This window comes from Helianthus annuus, chromosome 2, assembly GCF_002127325.2.
Source record: "Helianthus annuus cultivar XRQ/B chromosome 2, HanXRQr2.0-SUNRISE, whole genome shotgun sequence".
Classification (NCBI taxonomy): domain Eukaryota; kingdom Viridiplantae; phylum Streptophyta; class Magnoliopsida; order Asterales; family Asteraceae; genus Helianthus; species Helianthus annuus.
The window spans coordinates 146,240,430-146,256,451 of NC_035434.2; the positions used below are offsets into that span (position 1 = coordinate 146,240,430).

At 33.9% G+C, this 16,022-nt stretch overlaps 1 long non-coding RNA gene across 2 annotated transcripts in view; it reads left to right on the top strand.

The window, feature by feature from the left end:
* LOC118487545 overlaps nucleotides 1-765 on the top strand; it is an 83,397-nt gene extending 82,632 nt beyond the window's left edge. The window contains exons 1-3 of one of the 2 annotated variants that reach the window (XR_004881879.1): nucleotides 161-179; nucleotides 266-353; nucleotides 718-765. This is a non-coding gene — a long non-coding RNA (uncharacterized LOC118487545). Of the gene's footprint in view, nucleotides 1-160; nucleotides 180-265; nucleotides 354-717 lie in introns of those variants that run through there. The other variant, XR_004881880.1, reaches the window with a different exon arrangement.
* Nucleotides 766-16,022: the final 15,257 nt, after the last annotated feature.

Genomic DNA, 16,022 nt, shown 5'->3' on the forward strand with positions numbered 1-16,022 from the left:
AAAGTCAAAGAAATGTCAATAAATATCGTATCTAATATTGTGGTTATTATGGAATAAGCGACGTTGGCTAATTTAACGGGTCATGGTGATAGCAACACTAACAATGTTATGGTCAGACAAGAAGATGGAGTTATTGATGTACTCATTCTACTTATTCCTTCTCAACATGATGCTGTCAGGTCGTTTTTCTATTATATGGTTAACAAAACATATGTTTATTTATAATGTCTTGTTGCTTAAACTTGATTAATTTGTTTTGTACCAGGCAAGAAGCAGCTACTGCATTTTGGCATTTATCGAATGATGCCAGAAACCGAGAACGGATTGCGTTACATGGCGGTGTTGAAGCCTTGGTATGACTTTTTTTTTAATCTTTTGACTTAAAATTCTAGTACCTTGGTTTATCACACACTGCAGATGTATATCAACATCATATGCAAAATCCTACACATTATTCATTTAGTCTTTTCGATGAATGTGACATCTAAGAGTTAGCTTATTATTACGTTACAACATGACTTTGATCCATAAATAATAAATGTTAAACTAGCAAAACAAAATAATTTCTTTTTAATATTCTCGGACGTAGTCTGATAGTTAATATCTTTTGCATTAAGCGGTTATTATTATTGTTGTTGTTATTATTATTGTTATTTTATCGTCTCATTTCAGGTGGCTCTTGCACAATTGTGTGTTTACGCCTCTCCGCGTCTTCAGGAGAGAGCAGTTGGTGCTCTATGGGGACTTTCGGTTTCAGAAGCCAATATCATATTTTTAGCTTAACATGATATTTACATAGTTGGAGCTAACTGTTTCACTAATTTCTTTAGATGCATATAGAGGATCTCAAAGTCAGTTTTGCACTTTTGCTATTTTCTTAGAGCGATAATAAACATGCTCTTTTCATAGTTGAAGCTCATTGGTCCATTAATTCCTACACACTGTATCTTTTAATAGTTGAAGCTCATTGGTCCCATAAAAGCTCCGCCCCCGGTTGTCTTGAACTTTTTGTTAAGGTGTTGAAAAATCTTTGTTTCGAAACTTTTGCTAAACATATTGTCAATAAATATATTGTTAACAGGGTATTATAAATACCATATCTTTTTTTACTTGTTGTATATACACTACAAGAAATACCCACTATTAGCGGCGACACCAATAGCGACGACAAGGGGCAATAGCGGCGACATCATTACGTGTCGCCGCTATTGCCCCTTGTCGTCGCTATTGGTGTCGCCGCTAATAGTCAATCCGTGTGAACTTGAAAAAAGGCAGATCTTGGCCCTTGATGAGAAGATGATCCAATGGCGTGGGCACTTTCCTGATTTTTCTCCTTCAAACAAACACAAACTTCATTTTAAACCCACTTTCTTCAACATACACCCACCTTCTCCAATTTCAACTACACCAACAACAACCTCCACCACCACCATGAAGCTACCACCACCACCAAACTGCCACCGCCACCACCACCAAACTGCCATCCCCACCACCGTGAAGCTACCACCACCATCACCACCACCACCATGAAGCTACCACCACCACCTAACTGCCAGTCTGCCATCCCCACCACCGTGAAGCTACCACCACCTCAACAAGCTAAAGCTCCGTCAAGTTCCGGCCAAGCTCCGTCAAGTTCTGGCCAAGCTCCGTCAAGTTCCGGCCAGCTTTGTTTTTTTGTGTAGAAAATATATAGTGTAACTTTAGGTAGACTTCATTTTTTTTATAAGATTTGAATGTTTTGATATGAGATTTGAATGAAAGTTACGTAATCTTCAAATTATTATAACTTTGCTGCAAATTTTTTTTGAATGTTTTGATATGAGATTTGAATGTTTTTTTTTATAACTTTGCTGCAAATTTTCCGGCAAGAGCATTAGCGGCGACAGTATCATTAGCGGCGTCAAAAAGGGCAATAGCGGCCCATCTATACCGGCGACCCTTTAGCGGCAACGTGTCGCTGGTAATAACAAATAGCGGCGACAAAAAGGACTTTTAGCGGGGACACCTGTCGCCGCTAAAGGTACCGGTTTCTTGTAGTGATATAGCACAACTAACATGTTACATTTGAACTCAACTAGGATAATTATGTGGAATTGGCAGGTTGGGTTACGATTCTTACAATATATCTGCTTTGTTTCTCGGGTTTTGGGTAACATCTTATATTTTGCGACGACGATCAATAAAAGCCAGGACCAGTCGCTATCTAAGGTTGATTTTGTAGGTCCCTTTTCTCGGAGGATCGAGAACAACCTAAACCTTGTTATACTAACCCACTAGCGAGTGCGGAATCCAAGCTAGTAGGCAAACCGGGATGAAGCAAGAACAAACACAAGAACACACAAAGTTCACCGATTAACACCACTGTATTAATACGTATGAAGGTTTATGGTTACAAGCACAAGGTTTACAATCTGTTTGCAAACTCTCTAAAGTGTGTGTGTGTGTGTGTTTTCCAGCAGAGTTTCTCTAACTCTCCAAATGTGCATCTGTCTAACACTAACACACTGCATGGGTATTTATACCCATACATAGCAGGTCTTGGTCGAAGGATCGATAGATGGTCCGAAGGATCATCTATCGATGACAGGGAGCTCGAACGATCAGCATGGACATCGAAGGATCATCCTTCGATGTCTAATGGTTGAACTATGGTCGAACCATATCTTTCGAGCACCTCGAAGGATCAGTTGTATCCTTCGAGGCTATCCTTCGATCCAGACAGCATCATGTTGTCCAAGTCAAACTAGGAGGATAGTTGACTTGGTCAACTTACAGACTGACTTTGGACATCGTTTACATACAGACCGAATACAGACAAAGTACAGACACAAGTGCACCAACAAACTCCCCCTTGGCTGTAGCTTTGTCTTTATCTTCTATGGTTGTAGACTCGTCTTGAACTTCGACGGTCTTTGGTCTTCGAGTTATCAAAACTCTGATGTCCTTTCAAGTCTTCAATGTCGGAGGATCTTCAAAGTCTTCACGTCTTGAAAGCAGAGAGTGTATCAACAAATTACCTGTATCATGTAGGAAGTGTGTTGACAAACTCCCCCTTAACATAAGCTCCCCCTTGAGTTATGCTCGTGAAAAGACTTTATCTTTATGAAGTGAGATCCTTGTGGTGTTGAGGATGGTCAGCGGCTACTCGATCATCTTCATCAGTTGAGCGCCTTCTCGTCGTGTCTTCATTCCAAAGCTTGTCATCGACCATGTTCTCCTAGCCTTTAGAATCTGCACATGCAAGAAATCTAAACGCGTAATGAGAACAACTGCTTGGAATATTGTATAAACAAATGACACACGAATAACCATGTCACAATCAAACACCGTCCGACAGTTTGAAAGTTTAATAAAATTTGTCAATTTTAGTCTTTAACTTTCAAAACATGCAAGTTTCGACCGTTTATGAAGATTTAGTCAGTTCGGTTTTCGTTCAGGTTTCAGGTAACGAAGACTCGAGCTCCAACATCGTACGATCGAAAATAAAGTAGAAATAAAATCTTTTTGGCTTTTATAAAGTTTATATTAAAACACAGATTTCAGGTGTGTTTTTGAAATTAAAAGACAACAATTTAAAATCCTTTGAGTGTTATCAAACGACATCACCGCTAATGTCGTGCTGATATGCACCAAACGACGAAACTGTTTAAAAGAAAAAAACAATAAAAGTTAAGCAGTAAATAAATATATACAGACATTCTTTTTGCGAGTTTCGAGGGTAAGAGAATCATATCAGTGTACGGTCATGCCAAAACACTCTTGTTGTTCAGTTAGTTAACATTAAGATAAGCATCCTATAACAATTATCGGTATTGTTGTCCACTTAAGCTCAACTTATCAGATGTAATCATGGCGAGGGGATACGTTAAGGTATGATTTATACTTACCGACCGGTGTTCATCCACATCACGACACATTCCCGTATCAAGGTATGCACGAGAGTTCATCTTACCGGTGAGTATACCGATTATCATCTGTTTGACCGTATAAATTGTGAGATACTCACTTATTTTGATTTGAAAACAAGTCCTATGTGATATAATCACTTATTGATGAGGTACTTGATTTTCGTATGCATGAGGGCACAGGTGCAAGTCCGTGAACAGGTCAGTACTTCCGTACAGCAGAGAGACGAACTTGACACCCGGATAAATGTGATATTTTATCACTTATTTGATTTGGACATGTGATTGTTTATCACTTATTGAGGTCGAATGCAGTATGTAAATATGTACACGTATGTATAGTATCATGGAAGATCTAGACTTGCGTCCCCGTTATTTTTCGGTAAAAGATACAACCATGATACCCAGATGATAAGCAGCATAAAGACCGAATATCTCAGAACCTCGGCAATCTATCAAACGAAATTTCGGTACCAAGACCATATGCCAATGAATGGTTCCCACCTGATCTTCAGTCGATTAAGATTTATATCACCCTGCACACTTTAAAATGATTGTGAGCCTACCGATACATCTTATATAGAGCTGCTTATCGATTTGCATTTAAGGTTTAAAGAGGTTTGGATAGACCACTGATGTACTATCATTTTCTCTTTTGCTCGCCAGGAAACTCATTTTTGTTTTTCTATTGTTTTTGTGTTTTTGAAATTTTTCGATGTTTAGGTCCCTTTTCTCGGAGGATCGAGAACAAAACTAAACCTTGTTATACTAACCCACTAGCGAGTGCGGAAACCAAGCTAGTAGGCAAACCGGGATGAAGCAAGAACAAACACAAGAACACACAAAGTTCACCGATTAACACCACTGTATTAATACGTATGAAGGTTTACGGTTACAAGCACAAGGTTTACAATCTGTTTGCAAACTCTCTAAAGTGTGTGTGTGTGTGTTTTCCAGCAGAGTTTCTCTAACTCTCCAAATGTGCATCTATCTAACACTAACACACTGCATGGGTACTTATACCCATTATAACAGGTCTGTCCGAAGGATTCGACAGATGGTCCGAAGGATCATCTGTCGATGACAATGTGTCCGAAAGATCAGCATGGACATCGAAGGATCATCCTTCGATGCCTAATGGTCGAACCATGGTCGAACCATATCTTTCGAGCACCTCGAAGGATGATGCGTATCCTTCGAGGCTATCCTTCGATTCAGATAAACATCATGTTGTCCAAGTCAAACTAGGAGGATAGTTGACTTGGTCAACTTACAGACTGATTTAGGACATCGTTTACATACAGACCGAATACAGACAAAGTACAGACACAAGTGCACCAACAATATAACATGAAGCCATGTTAATATAAGAGATCCAATTGTATAAATAATCGATGACACCACCAGCAATCCTCCACGCATAGCAAAACCTAAAATTAGCTCCCATTGGGCATTATTTTTAAGATACAATTGAAAAAAGGCCTTAGCCCTTCTGCCCAAGCATCTATAAAGTGAACAAAAGAAATCCCTGCAGTAGACGCATGATATATGAAATTTCAAGAGTTAGTATGATAATCATGTACACATAATATAAGGAGGGACGAGACGATACATACTTCAATCTCTATCGTGGCTCATGACAATATTTATTAGCATTGCAGAACCACTATATAATCAAATCAAACTGTAAGAATATGTATACTTTTTAACTTTGCATATGATCTCTAAACCTTTAAGGAAGTATATGAACCTAAACAACCAAAATACTTAGAGAGAATGTTGTAGAAGAATGTTTGAAGAAGAAGAAACGGCAAATTAAAAAAGGGGGTGTCTAATCTTCTCCATTTAGAGAGAGAATATTGTATTTTTGTTTGTGAATCATTAATTTGAATTTATAAAACGTAGAAATTGGTTACAATATTTTGGAAACTGATTTTGATAAATCAAAATTATAACTTCTAAAATTAAATAAGAATAAATATAATTAGGTAATGACAATCCTATCCTTTTAAAATCAATGGTTAAGATGGGTTCACTATGTTCACAAATAAGGGGAGGTTCACAAATGAACCTAACCCTATATGTATACTAGCTTAATCTGGTTATTTTTATATGTATAATTTAATATTATATGTAAACATATGCACAAGAGTTGGGTTTACATATTATCAAACCATGTTCGGAACAATCATTTTTGTCAAATTACATATATGTACAATACATAAAAATTAAAAATAACTAAAATCACTGATGTACATATACGTAGAATTCAGTGTGTCCGCAAATTAGGGCTTCATCCTGAATCATCGTCTTCATCTTAATCGTCTTCATCTTAATCATCATCTTCATACAGGACTATCATATATATATATATATATGTATATATATATATACACACACGTATATGTATAAGACTAGCAACACAAAAATATAACATGAAGCCATGTTAATATAAGAGATCCAATTGTATAAATAATCGATGACAACACCACCAGCAATCCTCCACGCATAGCAAAACCTAAAATTAGCTCCCATTGGGCATTATTTTTAAGATACAATTGAAAAAGGCCTTAGCCCTTCTGCCCAAGCATCTATAAAGTGAACAAAAGAAATCCCTGCAGTAGACGCATGATATATGAAATTTCAAGAGTTAGTATGATAATCATGTACACATAATATAAGGAGGGACGAGACGATACATACTTCAATCTCTATCGTGGCTCATGACAATATTTATTAGCATTGCAGAACCACTATATAATCAAATCAAACTGTAAGAATATGTATACTTTTTAACTTTGCATATGATCTCTAAACCTTTAAGGAAGTATATGAACCTAAACAACCAAAATACTTAGAGAGAATGTTGTAGAAGAATGTTTGAAGAAGAAGGAAACGACAAATTAAAAAAGGGGGTGTCTAATCTTCTCCATTTAGAGAGAGAATATTGTAATTTTGTTTGTGAATCATTAATTTGAATTTATAAAACATAGAAATTGGTTACAATATTTTGGAAACTGATTTTGATAAATCTAAATTATAACTTCTAAAATTAAATAAGAATAAATATAATTAGGTAATGACAATCCTATCCTTTTAAAATCAATGGTTAAGATGGGTTCACTATGTTCACAAATAAGGGGAGGTTCACAAATGAACCTAACCCTATATATATATATATATAGGGTGAGGTTCCTGAGTGAACCAAAGTATTTTTGTGAACAAAATGAACAAATCTTGTCCATTGATTTAGAAGATGATAGATTTTAGATTAATGGCATTATTGTAATTAAAGATACATAATATTTGATTTAATTTTTAATAGAAAGGGTAAAATTGGAAACTAATTGAAAATTGGTAACCGTCATCTACATTTGAAAAGATGATTCCTAAAAAAATGCTTGTCCAGTTTTAATTATCTTCTCAATTCAAATTTTATATTACAAAAAACAGATCTCTAAAAACTACCATTACCTTTTTCTCTTCTTCCAAAGAAAAAAAAAAAACAATGGTCACCATACTACATTGCAATTAAATGGTGGCTAATGGTTGATTATTCACCACAAAAGTGATAGTACCAGATAATAAAAACCATACAAATCACTCGATCTAAAACCCCTTAATCTGGCTACATTTACAAAAGCATTATCATCTGATTGTTTGCTAAACAAAATGTGTATATTGTGTACAAATTGGACTATACATATGTGTATACTCATGCATGTATATGTCTACAATGGTAAAGTGGTAAAAGAAAATGTGTAATGTTATGTATACTTTTATTATACATATATGTATACTAGCGTAATCAATATGTTTTTATGATTGTGCACAATAGGAATATACATATGTATATACTCTTGCATGTAGATTGTCTGTTATAAGAATAATTGGTTATGAAAAGGGTTAAAGTAAATGTGTATACTGGATTTATACATATATGTATACTAGCTTAATCTGGTTATTTTTATATGTATAATTTAATATTATATGTAAACATATGCACAAGAGTTGGGTTTACATATTATCAAACCATGTTGGGAACAATCATTTTTGTCAAAGTACATATATGTACAATACATAAAAAATAAAAATAACTAAAATCACTGATGTACATATACGTAGAATTCAGTGTGTCCGCAAATTAGGGCTTCATCCTGAATCATCGTCTTCATCTTAATCGTCATCTTCATACAGGACTATCATATATATATATATATATATATATATATATATATATATATATATATATATATATATATATATATACACACACGTATATTTATAAGACTAGCAACACAAAAATATAACATGAAGCCATGTTAATATAAGAGATCCAATTGTATAAATAATCGATGACAACACCACCAGCAATCCTCCACGCATAGCAAAACCTAAAATTAGCTCCCTTGGGCATTATTTTTAAGATACAATTGAAAAAAGGACTTAGCCCTTCTGCCCAAGCATCTATAAAGTGAACAAAAGAAATCCCTACACTAGACGCATGATATATGAAATTTCAAGAGTTAGTATGATAATCATGTACACATAATATAAGGAGGGACGAGACGATACATACTTCAATCTCAATCGTGGCTCATGACAATATTTATTAGCATTGCAGAACCAGTATATAATCAAATCAAACTGTAAGAATATGTATACTTTTTAACTTTGCATATGATCTCTAAACCTTTAAGGAAGTATATGAACCTAAACAACCAAAATACTTAGAGAGAATGTTGTAGAAGAATGTTTGAAGAAGAAGGAAACCACAAATTAAAAAAGGGGGTGTCTAATCTTCTCCATTTAGAGAGAGAATATTGTAATTTTGTTTGTGAATCATTAATTTGAATTTATAAAACGTAGAAATTGGTTACAATATTTTGGAAACTGATTTTGATAAATCTAAATTATAAATTTTAAAATTAAATAAGAATAAATATAATTAGGTAATGACAATCCTATCCTTTTAAAATCAATGGTTAAGATGGGTTCACTATGTTCACAAATAAGGGGAGGTTCACAAATGAACCTAACCCTATATGTATACTAGCTTAATCTGGTTATTTTTATATGTATAATTTAATATTATATGTAAACATATGCACAAGAGTTGGGTTTACATATTATCAAACCATGTTCGGAACAATCATTTTTGTCAAAGTACATATATGTACAATACATAAAAAATAAAAATAACTAAAATCACTGATGTACATATACGTAGAATTCAATGTGTCCGCAAATCATCGTCTTCATCTTAATCGTCTTCATCTTAATCATCATCTTCATACAGGACTATCATATATATATATATATATATATATATATATATATATATATATATATATATATACACACACGTATATGTATAAGACTAGCAACACAAAAATATAACATGAAGCCATGTTAATATAAGAGATCCAATTGTATAAATAATCGATGACAACACCACCAGCAATCCTCCACGCATAGCAAAACCTAAAATTAGCTCCCATTGGGCATTATTTTTAAGATACAATTGAAAAAGGCCTTAGCCCTTCTGCCCAAGCATCTATAAAGTGAACAAAAGAAATCCCTGCAGTAGACGCATGATATATGAAATTTCAAGAGTTAGTATGATAATCATGTACACATAATATAAGGAGGGACGAGACGATACATACTTCAATCTCTATCGTGGCTCATGACAATATTTATTAGCATTGCAGAACCACTATATAATCAAATCAAACTGTAAGAATATGTATACTTTTTAACTTTGCATATGATCTCTAAACCTTTAAGGAAGTATATGAACCTAAACAACCAAAATACTTAGAGAGAATGTTGTAGAAGAATGTTTGAAGAAGAAGGAAACGACAAATTAAAAAAGGGGGTGTCTAATCTTCTCCATTTAGAGAGAGAATATTGTAATTTTGTTTGTGAATCATTAATTTGAATTTATAAAACGTAGAAATTGGTTACAATATTTTGGAAACTGATTTTGATAAATCTAAATTATAAATTTTAAAATTAAATAAGAATAAATATAATTAGGTAATGACAATCCTATCCTTTTAAAATCAATGGTTAAGATGGGTTCACTATGTTCACAAATAAGGGGAGGTTCACAAATGAACCTAACCCTATATGTATACTAGCTTAATCTGGTTATTTTTATATGTATAATTTAATATTATATGTAAACATATGCACAAGAGTTGGGTTTACATATTATCAAACCATGTTCGGAACAATCATTTTTGTCAAAGTACATATATGTACAATACATAAAAAATAAAAATAACTAAAATCACTGATGTACATATACGTAGAATTCAATGTGTCCGCAAATCATCGTCTTCATCTTAATCGTCTTCATCTTAATCATCATCTTCATACAGGGCTATCATATATATATATATATATATATATATATATATATATACACACACGTATATGTATAAGACTAGCAACACAAAAATATAACATGAAGCCATGTTAATATAAGAGATCCAATTGTATAAATAATCGATGACAACACCACCAGCAATCCTCCACGCATAGCAAAACCTAAAATTAGCTCCCATTGGGCATTATTTTTAAGATACAATTGAAAAAAGGCCTTAGCCCTTCTGCCCAAGCATCTATAAAGTGAACAAAAGAAATCCCTGCAGTAGACGCATGATATATGAAATTTCAAGAGTTAGTATGATAATCATGTACACATAATATAAGGAGGGACGAGACGATACATACTTCAATCTCTATCGTGGCTCATGACAATATTTATTAGCATTGCAGAACCACTATATAATCAAATCAAACTGTAAGAATATGTATACTTTTTAACTTCGCATATGATCTCTAAACCTTTAAGGAAGTATATGAACCTAAACAACCAAAATACTTAGAGAGAATGTTGTAGAAGAATGTTTGAAGAAGAAGGAAACGACAAATTAAAAAAGGGGGTGTCTAATCTTCTCCATTTAGAGAGAGAATATTGTAATTTTGTTTGTGAATCATTAATTTGAATTTATAAAATGTAGAAATTGGTTACAATATTTTGGAAACAGATTTTGATAAATCTAAATTATAACTTCTAAAATTAAATAAGAATAAATATAATTAGGTAATGACAATCCTATCCTTTTAAAATCAATGGTTAAGATGGTTCACTATGTTCACAAATAAGGGGAGGTTCACAAATGAACCTAACCATATATATACACGTATATTTAAGACTAGCAACACAAAAATATAACATGAAGCCATGTTAATATAAGAGATCCAATTGTATAAATAATCGATGACAACACCACCAGCAATCCTCCATGCATAGCAAAACCTGAAATTAGCTCCCATTGGGCATTATTTTTAAGATACAATTGAAAAAAGGCCTTAGCCCTTCTGCCCAAGCATCTATAAAGTGAACAAAAGAAATCCCTGCAGTAGACGCATGATATATGAAATTTCAAGAGTTAGTATGATAATCATGTACACATAATATAAGGAGGGACGAGACAATACATACTTCAATCTCTATCGTGGCTCATGACAATATTTATTAGCATTGCAGAACCACTATATAATCAAATCAAACGGTAAGAATATGTATACTTTTTAACTTTGCATATGATCTCTAAACCTTTAAGGAAGTATATGAACCTAAACAACCAAAATACTTAGAGAGAATGTTGTAGAAGAATGTTTGAAGAAGAAGGAAACGACAAATTAAAAAAGGGGGTGTCTAATCTTCTCCATTTAGAGAGAGAATATTGTAATTTTGTTTGTGAATCATTAATTTGAATTTATAAAACGTAGAAATTGGTTACAATATTTTGGAAACTGATTTTGATAAATCTAAATTATAACTTCTAAAATTAAATAAGAATAAATATAATTAGGTAATGACAATCCTATCCTTTTAAAATCAATGGTTAAGATGGGTTCACTATGTTCACAAATAAGGGGAGGTTCACAAATGAACCTAACCCTATATATATATATATATATTATCACCTATAGCCTTTAGTCATGTACATTTGTTTTGTATAATAAAATGAAATAGAAATTGATTCACATTTTATGTTTGTTTTAATATTTTGGTAAGCGTTTAGCCTATTATGTGTACTTATCTTATGTTAGGAAAACAACCCAAAGGACTCTAGTTATTGTTGTAGAGTCAGGTAGACACACACTTGATATTGTTTCCTAATTACTAATTACATCACCAATAGCAAGAAAATCAAATGAGGTTTCATATAATACTCTAAGAGGCTCTTTGTAGAATTTAATTTGTAAAACTTCATGCTCTCTTTTCTTAATATTGCTATGTTCCCTAAATCCTTAAAAACATGATAGTTCAATAAGAATTCTGTAAGAGGCTTCTTTCTAGTATTGAATCAATGGATGTTTATTTCTCCCTTTAACCCCTGTATGTTTTCCTATAAACTTTTGTGGTAGGATAATCAGATTATTAACGCTCCAAACAGTTTGTTTTCTCATATGTAGTTATGTTCCTTTTTCATTTCCTTCCAATATGAGCCCACACCAGTGGTGGGTTAGGTCAATTAAAGGGCTGATTGGTTATGGAAGAGAACGATGACCATAGTTTTTGAGTGTTAGTAAGGTGAAACCTATGGTTGTCAATCGTGTCATGTTGATGGGTTGGTGGGTTGAAATGTACAACCCAAACCCGACTCATATTATTTGGGTCAATGATGTTAACCCTAACCCAACCCATATAAATTCGGATCAACCCGAACCGACCCGTTTAACCCATATTTCTAAATGAGTCATATAAGTTGACAATTAATAAATGAGTTGTTTGGTTTTAAGCAGCTTATTGACAATATGTTTAATGATGAGTAGGAGTGTAACAAATAAATAATACAATGTGTCAAAATAAACATGATTATAACTAACCATGTAAAATAGAATCGGAAAAAACAAAAACAAAAATAAAAAAGATTTTTTTCTAATGGGTCAACCCGTTTTTATCTTGGGCCTGTGAACATAAAACCAATTCTATTTGGGCTTATTAATTAATAAATTGGATTTAATGGATTAATATTAAATTGGGCCTGGATTAGATGGTATTGGTTTAAAGAAAAAAAAATATATAAATCGATAAAGATATGGGATTTTGGTCCACACATACAACAAAGTACGGGTACACCTCAACACAAATCAAATTCGTTCTTGAATACTTAATATTATCCTATTGAATCCTTGATTAGTGCGATCAAAAGGTTTAATCTGAAAGTGATAACATGATTCTAAGTACATCCAAGTTTTGATTTCAATTTCTTTGTGGTTGCCCAAACAGAGAAGAATCACGGTTCGAACAAATCAAGTAAGTTTTTTCCAACAATTTTGTAACACCTCAAAAATTCACGCCCTATAATGTATTGACACGTGTCATAAACTAGAACGTGAGGAAGAATACTCTAGAGGGACTAAAGTTGACAAACATAGAAAGTATGTGAATTCAAGGGTTCAAAATGTCAACAAGGGATAAATATACTTTACAGTAACCCTACATGATGCTCATACCTTCAAACGAATAAATCATGGATCATACGGAACTAAATGTGGAAGAAAGTGAGAGATTACAAACTACAGGGGTTAAATGTGTCAACATGTTTAAGTTATACCTTTGAGTGACCTTTTAGCAAACCTGAAGCTTTGTAACGGTGAATTATGCTCACTAGAATGCACGATAAAAATTTCATAAAGTTTCGTTATAATATGAGAAAGTTATGATCAAATTCGTATATGAGGGGTTAAAGCGTAAACGTTAAAAGTTTTGACTTTTCGGGTAATAACAAAGTGACCAAGGACTTAACAAAGTGGATAAAAGTCTGGAGGCCCTTATGCGTAAATAAGAAGGGCTCATAATGCAAAGATACCCCTTCGAAGAGCCAAGAGCCAACTGCAATAATGTAAAAGATTTGAAAATCTTACAGCAGGTCTCAGGCGGGCCGCGTACAAACTTAACAAGGGCTTACGCGGGCCGCGTCTATAATAGAAAGATTTGAAATCTTACAGCAGGTTTCAGGCGGGCCGCGTAAGACTTAACAAACTCTTACGCGGGCCACGACAGACGCCCAGATACAGAAAACGTAGACAGCAGCACTGTTCAGCCTTTTAACCGACTTTAACAGATCTTTTCAGCAGCATGGGCGACCCCTAACAGTTTCTAGGCACTAGGAAACACTTGTAATGATCTGGGATCCATGCTAGACTTGCTTGTCATGATCTTAAGCAATCAAGAACACTATAAAGGGCCCTTGAGTTGCAACATTGTGTTCACTCATTTCTTCTGCTTCTGGAGCTTCCTGGAGCTTAAGAGCAGACCCTAAGCCTTTCTAATCGGGCATAGGACTTCAGTAAGTATGCTTAACCTTTCTTAGTTGAGTTTTTACTTAGTTTTAGCTTAAAAGTCAAACCGTCGTAATTAACGGTTGACTTAACGATTAATCATTAATGATCCAGTGATTAGTCGAATCAAAGGTAGTTATAAGTTGGTAATTATGTGGGCATTAAACCCTTAAAAGGGCACCCTCTGATTTCCACTCTAACTAGATCAAATGTCGGGTCAAAGTTGTTTAGAAAAAGTCAACAGAATGCTAATTTTCGAATTAACGCATAATTAACAATGTAGAAGGCATGTAACCTATTTTATCACTCATATAACTTGGTAATAAGTCTAAGAACTGGTCAAAGCTTGTTGATCCGACAATTTTTTTGTTTAGACCCGGTTCGGAACCGAAAGTCGCAAAACTTTGACTTTTGCTTTAACTTCAGTTCTGACCCGTTTTAGTAGAGTCTAGAAATGCCTTAGGACTTTCTTTGGACCAGGTTACATGATAGTATAACCCTCTGTGACTCGTTCATTGATTGTCCGCTTCGTTTACAAGTTTCCGTTAAATGCTTAAATGTTGACCATAATGCCCTTTTTACCATAAAACGATAATTTTGGAAATGTGAGTGGACAATAATCTTTGCTACTGATTTATAAACATGTCCCTGAAATTTCATGTCAGTTAGAGGTCTAGAATAGGAGTTATGCTAAATAGCGCAATTAAGAAATCTTTTTGTTAATTAAACGGCGCACTTAGCATAAAGACTATCTAAACCAAATTTCAACACCAAACCTTTTACACACTGATGTAATATAATATTTTGAGATTTTTAAAGATTTTTAATTATTTTTAACCTGCTCATAACCTAAGGTTATGACCTTGATTCGGTAAATACCGATTATACCCTTTTTGGTTATAAAAAGAGTTCTACATAGTATTTTGACGCCAATCCAATTGCTACTGATTTTATATAATAAATAAAGTATTTTGAACTTTATAACCTGATCAGAAAACTCAGATTTCCTGTATAACCCGGAAATCGCTTAAAACGACTTTATACGCGTATTAAACGCATAGTTTGGGTCTGTAACCATTTTGTCACATACGACTTAACACCAACTGATTTACCCTGTTAAAATAAGTTATTTTACTGATTTATTCAGACCCGAATCATAGGAGTTTAATTAATCTCTGTTATAATCTTTAAAATGACCAAAATACCCCTACGGGGCGTATTATGGGATTAAACTCGTTTTGGGCATAATGGGAGATATCCTACTGATATCATAACATATTTAAAGCATATTGACTTAGGAAACCTGTATAGGACTCTTACGGTTACCCGTTACGCTATTTACGCGTTCGGTTCGGGTTATGTAACTAGTTTGCATAAATCAGGCGAAACGGGTCAAACCTTGTCGTTTTTATCTCAAAATCCAGAAGGTGGTTAGATTAGCCATATTATACAAGTCTTCAAACTTGTTGGGTCTAAATCACATTCTATTCCGGTCTTCGCTTAATCGTGCGTTCGAACCGTATCTTTCGTTAAAACTAACCGGTCTAAGTTTAGGCTTAAATAAAGACCCGTTCGGATTCTAATAGGTTATTATAAACCTTCGTTCCAGAATCGGAGACCTGGTAAATGCTACACGCACTTGCTATTGTGATTGATAATTGCAAAGGTAAATACTTTTAACTTAATTTCCCTTATACGGGCTTGGGGTACGGTATATAAATTACTGCTTGGTCCAGCATTGAA